Genomic DNA, 7500 nt, shown 5'->3' with positions numbered 1-7500 from the left:
ACAACCCATTTAATTGAAGCTCTCTAAATAGAATATCTTGAATGATTCTCATTCTTTATGTCCAGCTAGTCTTACTGGGGTCTGACATATAGCAAAAAATACATTGCCATTAAAATATTTGACAATTATAAACATGAACATGTAGTGTGTGTATCTATCACTTACCTATACATATGCCATATAGCAGATGCTTTTATTCAAAAGGACAGTAATGTATGTATACATTTTACGTACTTGTGCACCCGGGAATCTAACCCAATGTCCTGGCATTGCAAGTGCCACGCTCTACCAACTGCACAACAGAGAGACCGCATAACAAGTAGGTCCAATGGGTGGAGAGGCGTTGTGCTGTCAGGATGTTGCTTTATCTGTTTATTGAAACCAGGTTAAGGTAAGATGGAGATCCACGCTCTAAAAATATAACTAATAAATAAATAATAAATAAAAGTATAAATTAATACGGTACGTTTCCTTGAAGTGTGTGGGGGTAAGTGTGTGGGGGTAAGTGTGTGGGGTAAGTGTGTGGGGTAAGTGTGTGGGGGTAAGTGTGTGGGGGTGTGGGGTGTGTGGGGGTAAGTGTGGGGGTAAGTGTGTGGGGTAAGTGTGTGGGGGTAAGTGTGTGGGGGTAAGTGTGTGTGGGGGTAAGTGTGTGGGGGTAAGTGTGTGGGGGTAAGTGTGTGGGGGTAAGTGTGTGGGGGTAAGTGTGTAGGGGGTAAGTGTGTGGGGGTAAGTGTGTGGGGGTAAGTGTGTGGGGGTAAGTGTGTGGGGGGTAAGTGTGGGTAAGTGTGTGGGGGTAAGTGTGTGGGGGTAAGTGTGTGTGGGGGGTAAGTGTGTGGGGGTAAGTGTGTGGGGGTAAGTGTGGGGGGTAAGTGTGGGGGTAAGTGTGGGGGGTAAGTGTGTGGGGTAAGTGTGTGGGGTAAGTGTGTGGGGGTAAGTGTGTGGGGGTAAGTGTGTGGGGTAAGTGTGTGGGGGTAAGTGTGTGGGGTAAGTGTGTGGGGTAAGTGTGTGGGGTAAGTGTGTGGGGGTAAGTGTGTGGGGTAAGTGTGCGAGGGTAAGTGTGCGGGGTTAAGTGTGTGGGGTAAGTGTGCGAGGGTAAGTGTGCGGGGTAAGTGTGGGGGGTAAGTGTGCGAGGGTAAGTGTGTGGGGGTAAGTGTGTGGGGTAAGTGTGTGGGGTAAGTGTGCGAGGGTAAGTGTGTGGGGGTAAGTGTGTGGGGTAAGTGTGTGGGGGTAAGTGTGTGGGGTAAGTGTGGGGGTAAGTGTGCGAGGGTAAGTGTGTGGGGTAAGTGTGCGAGGGTAAGTGTGTGGGGGGGGTAAGTGTGGGGTAAGTGTGTGGGGGTAAGTGTGTGGGTAAGTGTGTGGGGGTAAGTGTGTGGGGGTAAGTGTGTGGGGTAAGTGTGTGGGGGTAAGTGTGTGGGGTAAGTGTGTGGGGGTAAGTGTGTGGGGGTAAGTGTGTGGGGGTAAGTGTGTGGGTAAGTGTGGGGTAAGTGTGCGAGGGTAAGTGTGTGGGGGTAAGTGTGTGGGGTAAGTGTGTGGGGGTAAGTGTGTGGGGTAAGTGTGTGGGGGGTAAGTGTGCGAGGGTAAGTGTGTGGGGTAAGTGTGCGAGGGTAAGTGTGTGGGGGTAAGTGTGTGGGGTAAGTGTGCGAGGGTAAGTGTGTGGGGTAAGTGTGCGAGGGTAAGTGTGTGGGGGTAAGTGTGTGGGGTAAGTGTGTGGGGGTAAGTGTGTGGGGGTAAGTGTGTGGGGTAAGTGTGTGGGGGTAAGTGTGTGGGGGTAAGTGTGTGGGGTAAGTGTGTGGGGGTAAGTGTGCCAGTTTCAACACATTAATGTTTCTTATTAAAAAAAGAAGTGTCGGTCTATCCTGTTTGCCAAGAGAGACTTCCGTGCATAGTATTTATATCAGCCCTCTGATTACAATGAAGAGCAAGACACGCCGCTCTGTTCTGGGCCCAGATGCAGCTTCACTAGGTCTTTCATTGCAGCACTTGGCCATAATCAAGAGAAGATAAAACTAGTGCCTGCAGGACTTGATTTGTGGAGTGTGGTGTCAAAAAACCAGAGCATCTCTTTACTAAGGACAGACCTCTCCCCATCTCTATATTACAGACAGACCTCTCGCCATCTCTATATTACAGACAGACCTCTCCCCATCTCTATATTACAGACAGACCTCTCCCCATCTCTATATTACAGACAGACCTCTCCCCATCTCTATATTACAGACAGACCTCTCGCCATCTCTATATTACAGACAGACCTCTCCCCACCTCTATATTACAGACAGACCTCTCCCCATCTCTATATTACAGACAGACCTCTCCCCATCTCTTTATTACAGACAGACCTCTCCCCATCTCTTTATTACAGACAGACCTCTCCCCATCTCTAAATTACAGACAGACCTCTCCCCATCTCTATATTACAGACAGACCTCTCCCCATCTCTATATTACAGACAGACCTCTCCCCATCTCTTTATTACAGACAGACCTCTCCCCATCTCTATATTACAGACAGACCTCTCCCCATCTCTTTATTACAGACAGACCTCTCCCCATCTCTTTATTACAGACAGACCTCTCCCCATCTCTATATTACAGACAGACCTCTCCCCATCTCTATATTACAGACAGACCTCTCCCCATCTCTATATTACGGACAGACCTCTCCCCATCTCTTTATTACAGCCAGACCTCTCCCCATCTCTTTATTAGGGACAGACCTCTCCCCATCTCTTTATTAGGGACAGACCTCTCCCCATCTCTTTATTACGGACAGATCTCTCCCCATCTCTTCATTACAGACAGACCTCTCCCCATCTCTTTATTACAGACAGACCTCTCCCCATCTCTTCATTACAGACAGACCTCTCCCCATCTCTTTATTAGGGACAGACCTCTCCCCATCTCTTTATTACGGACAGACCTCTCCCCATCTCTTCATTACAGACAGACCTCTCCCCATCTCTTTATTACAGACAGACCTCTCCCCATCTCTATATTACAGACAGACCTCTCCCCATCTCTTTATTATGGACAGACCTCTCCCCATCTCTTTATTACGGCCAGACCTCTCCCATCTCTTTATTACGGACAGACCTCTCCCCATCTCTTTATTACAGACAGACCTCTCCCCATCTCTTTATTAGGGACAGACCTCTCCCCATCTCTTTATTACAGACAGACCTCTCCCCATCTCTTTATTACAGACAGACCTCTCCCCATCTCTTTATTACAGACAGACCTCTCCCCATCTCTTTATTACAGACAGACCTCTCCCCATCTCTTTATTATGGACAGACCTCTCCCCATCTCTTTATTACAGACAGACCTCTCCCCATCTCTTTATTACAGACAGACCTCTCCCCATCTCTTTATTACAGACAGACCTCTCCCCATCTCTTTATTACAGACAGACCTCTCCCCATCTCTTCATTACAGACAGACCTCTCCCCATCTCTTTATTACAGCTAGACCTCTCCCCATCTCTTCATTACAGACAGACCTCTCCCCATCTCTTTATTAGGGACAGACCTCTCCCCATCTCTATATTACAGACAGACCTCTCCCCATCTCTTTATTATGGACAGACCTCTCCCCATCTCTTTATTACGGCCAGACCTCTCCCCATCTCTTTATTACGGACAGACCTCTCCCCATCTCTTTATTACAGACAGACCTCTCCCAATATCTTTATTACAGACAGACCTCTCCCCATCTCTTTATTACAGACAGACCTCTCCCCATCTCTTTATTACAGACAGACCTCTCCCCATCTCTTTACTACAGACAGACCTCTCCCCATCTCTTTATTATGACCAGACCTCTCCCCATCTCTTTATTATGGACAGACCTCTCCCCATCTCTTTATTACAGACAGACCTCTCCCCATCTCTTTATTACAGACAGACCTCTCCCCATCTCTTTATTACAGACAGACCTCTCCCCATCTCTTTATTACAGACAGACCTCTCCCCATCTCGTTATTAAGGACAGACCTCTCCCCATCTCTTTATTACAGACAGACCTCTCCCCATCTCTTTATTAAGGACAGACCTCTCCCCATCTCTTCATTACAGACAGACCTCTCCCCATCTCTTTATTAGGGACAGACCTCTCCCCATCTCTTTATTACGGACAGATCTCTCCCCATCTCTTCATTACAGACAGACCTCTCCCCATCTCTTTATTACAGACAGACCTCTCCCCATCTCTATATTACAGACAGACCTCTCCCCATCTCTTTATTAAGGACAGACCTCTCCCCATCTCTTTATTACGGCCAGACCTCTCCCATCTCTTTATTACGGACAGACCTCTCCCCATCTCTTTATTACAGACAGACCTCTCCCCATCTCTTTATTAGGGACAGACCTCTCCCCATCTCTTTATTACAGACAGACCTCTCCCCATCTCTTTATTACAGACAGACCTCTCCCCATCTCTTTATTACAGACAGACCTCTCCCCATCTCTTTATTACAGACAGACCTCTCCCCATCTCTATATTACAGACAGACCTCTCCCCATCTCTATATTACAGACAGACCTCTCGCCATCTCTATATTACAGACAGACCTCTCCCCACCTCTATATTACAGACAGACCTCTCCCCATCTCTATATTACAGACAGACCTCTCCCCATCTCTTTATTACAGACAGACCTCTCCCCATCTCTATATTACAGACAGACCTCTCCCCATCTCTTTATTACAGACAGACCTCTCCCCATCTCTTTATTACAGACAGACCTCTCCCCATCTCTATATTACAGACAGACCTCTCCCCATCTCTATATTACAGACAGACCTCTCCCCATCTCTATATTACGGACAGACCTCTCCCCATCTCTTTATTACAGCCAGACCTCTCCCCATCTCTTTATTAGGGACAGACCTCTCCCCATCTCTTTATTACGGACAGATCTCTCCCCATCTCTTCATTACAGACAGACCTCTCCCCATCTCTTTATTACAGACAGACCTCTCCCCATCTCTTCATTACAGACAGACCTCTCCCCATCTCTTTATTAGGGACAGACCTCTCCCCATCTCTTTATTACGGACAGATCTCTCCCCATCTCTTCATTACAGACAGACCTCTCCCCATCTCTTTATTACAGACAGACCTCTCCCCATCTCTATATTACAGACAGACCTCTCCCCATCTCTTTATTATGGACAGACCTCTCCCCATCTCTTTATTACGGCCAGACCTCTCCCATCTCTTTATTACGGACAGACCTCTCCCCATCTCTTTATTACAGACAGACCTCTCCCCATCTCTTTATTAGGGACAGACCTCTCCCCATCTCTTTATTACAGACAGACCTCTCCCCATCTCTTTATTACAGACAGACCTCTCCCCATCTCTTTATTACAGACAGACCTCTCCCCATCTCTTTATTACAGACAGACCTCTCCCCATCTCTTTATTATGGACAGACCTCTCCCCATCTCTTTATTACAGACAGACCTCTCCCCATCTCTTTATTACAGACAGACCTCTCCCCATCTCTTTATTACAGACAGACCTCTCCCCATCTCTTTATTACAGACAGACCTCTCCCCATCTCTTCATTACAGACAGACCTCTCCCCATCTCTTTATTACAGCTAGACTCTCCCATCTCTTCATTACAGACAGACCTCTCCCCATCTCTTTATTAGGGACAGACCTCTCCCCATCTCTATATTACAGACAGACCTCTCCCCATCTCTTTATTATGGACAGACCTCTCCCCATCTCTTTATTACGGCCAGACCTCTCCCCATCTCTTTATTACGGACAGACCTCTCCCCATCTCTTTATTACAGACAGACCTCTCCCAATATCTTTATTACAGACAGACCTCTCCCCATCTCTTTAATACAGACAGACCTCTCCCCATCTCTTTATTACAGACAGACCTCTCCCATCTCTTTACTACAGACAGACCTCTCCCCATCTCTTTATTATGACCAGACCTCTCCCCATCTCTTTATTATGGACAGACCTCTCCCCATCTCTTTATTACAGACAGACTCTCCCCATCTCTTTATTACAGACAGACCTCTCCCCATCTCTTTATTACAGACAGACCTCTCCCCATCTCTTTATTACAGACAGACCTCTCCCCATCTCGTTATTAAGGACAGACCTCTCCCCATCTCTTTATTACAGACAGACCTCTCCCCATCTCTTTATTAAGGACAGACCTCCCCCATCTCTTCATTACAGACAGACCTCTCCCCATCTCTTTATTAGGACAGACCTCTCCCATCTCTTTATTACGGACAGATCTCTCCCCATCTCTTTCATTACAGACAGACCTCTCCCCATCTCTTTATTACAGACAGACCTCTCCCCATCTCTATATTACAGACAGACCTCTCCCCATCTCTTTATTATGGACAGACCTCTCCCCATCTCTTTATTACAGCCAGACCTCTCCCCATCTCTTTATTACGGACAGACTCCTCCCCATCTCTTTATTATCAGACCTTTATTACGGACAGACCTCTCCCCCCATCTCTTTATTAGGGACAGACCTCTCCCCATCTCTTTATTACAGACAGACTCTCCCATCTCTTTATTACAGACAGACCTCTCCCCATCTCTTTATTACAGACAGACCTCTCCCCATCTCTTTATTACAGACAGACCTCTCCCCATCTCTTTATTACAGACATTACAGACAGACCTCTCCCCATCTCTTTATTACAGACAGACCTCTCCCCATCTCTTTATTACAGACAGACCTCTCCCCATCTCTTTATTACAGACAGACCTCTCCCCATCTCTTTATTACAGACAGACCTCTCCCCATCTCTTTATTACAGACAGACCTCTCCCCATCTCTTCATTACAGACAGACTCTCTCCCCATCTCTTTATTACAGCTAGACCTCTCCCCATCTCTTCATTACAGACAGACCTCTCCCCCATCTCTTTATTAGGGACAGACCTCTCCCCATCTCTATATTACAGACAGACCTCTCCCCATCTCTTTATTACAGACAGACCTCTCCCCATCTCTTTATTACGGCCAGACCTCTCTCCCCATCTCTTTATTACGGACAGACCTCTCCCCATCTCTTTATTACAGACAGACCTCTCCCAATATCTTTATTACAGACAGACCTCTCCCCATCTCTTTATTACAGACAGACCTCTCCCCATCTCTTTATTACAGACAGACTCTCTCCCCATCTCTTTACTACAGACAGACCTCTCCCCCATCTCTTTATTATGACCAGACCTCTCCCATCTCTTTATTATGGACAGACCTCTCCCCATCTCTTTATTACAGACAGACCTCTCCCCATCTCTCTTTATTACAGACAGACCTCTCCCCCATCTCTTTATTACAGACAGACCTCTCCCCATCTCTTTATTACAGACAGACCTCTCCCCATCTCGTTATTAAGGACAGACCTCTCCCCATCTCTTTATTACAGACAGACCTCTCCCCATCTCTCTCTTTATTAAGGACAGACTCTCCTCCCATCTCTGTATTAAGGACAGACC

At 46.9% G+C, this 7500-nt stretch overlaps 1 protein-coding gene across 1 annotated transcript in view; it reads left to right on the top strand.

Moving 5' to 3' along the window:
* Nucleotides 1–7500, top strand: part of jag1b (jagged canonical Notch ligand 1b) — a 41446-nt gene that overhangs the window by 385 nt on the left and 33561 nt on the right. The gene's annotated exons all lie outside the window — the stretch shown is intronic.

This window comes from Oncorhynchus nerka, linkage group LG23 (genome assembly GCF_034236695.1).
Source record: "Oncorhynchus nerka isolate Pitt River linkage group LG23, Oner_Uvic_2.0, whole genome shotgun sequence".
Taxonomy (NCBI): domain Eukaryota; kingdom Metazoa; phylum Chordata; class Actinopteri; order Salmoniformes; family Salmonidae; genus Oncorhynchus; species Oncorhynchus nerka.
The sequence above is the reverse complement of the archived record's forward strand: the minus strand, read 5'-3'. Positions and strand labels throughout refer to the sequence as shown.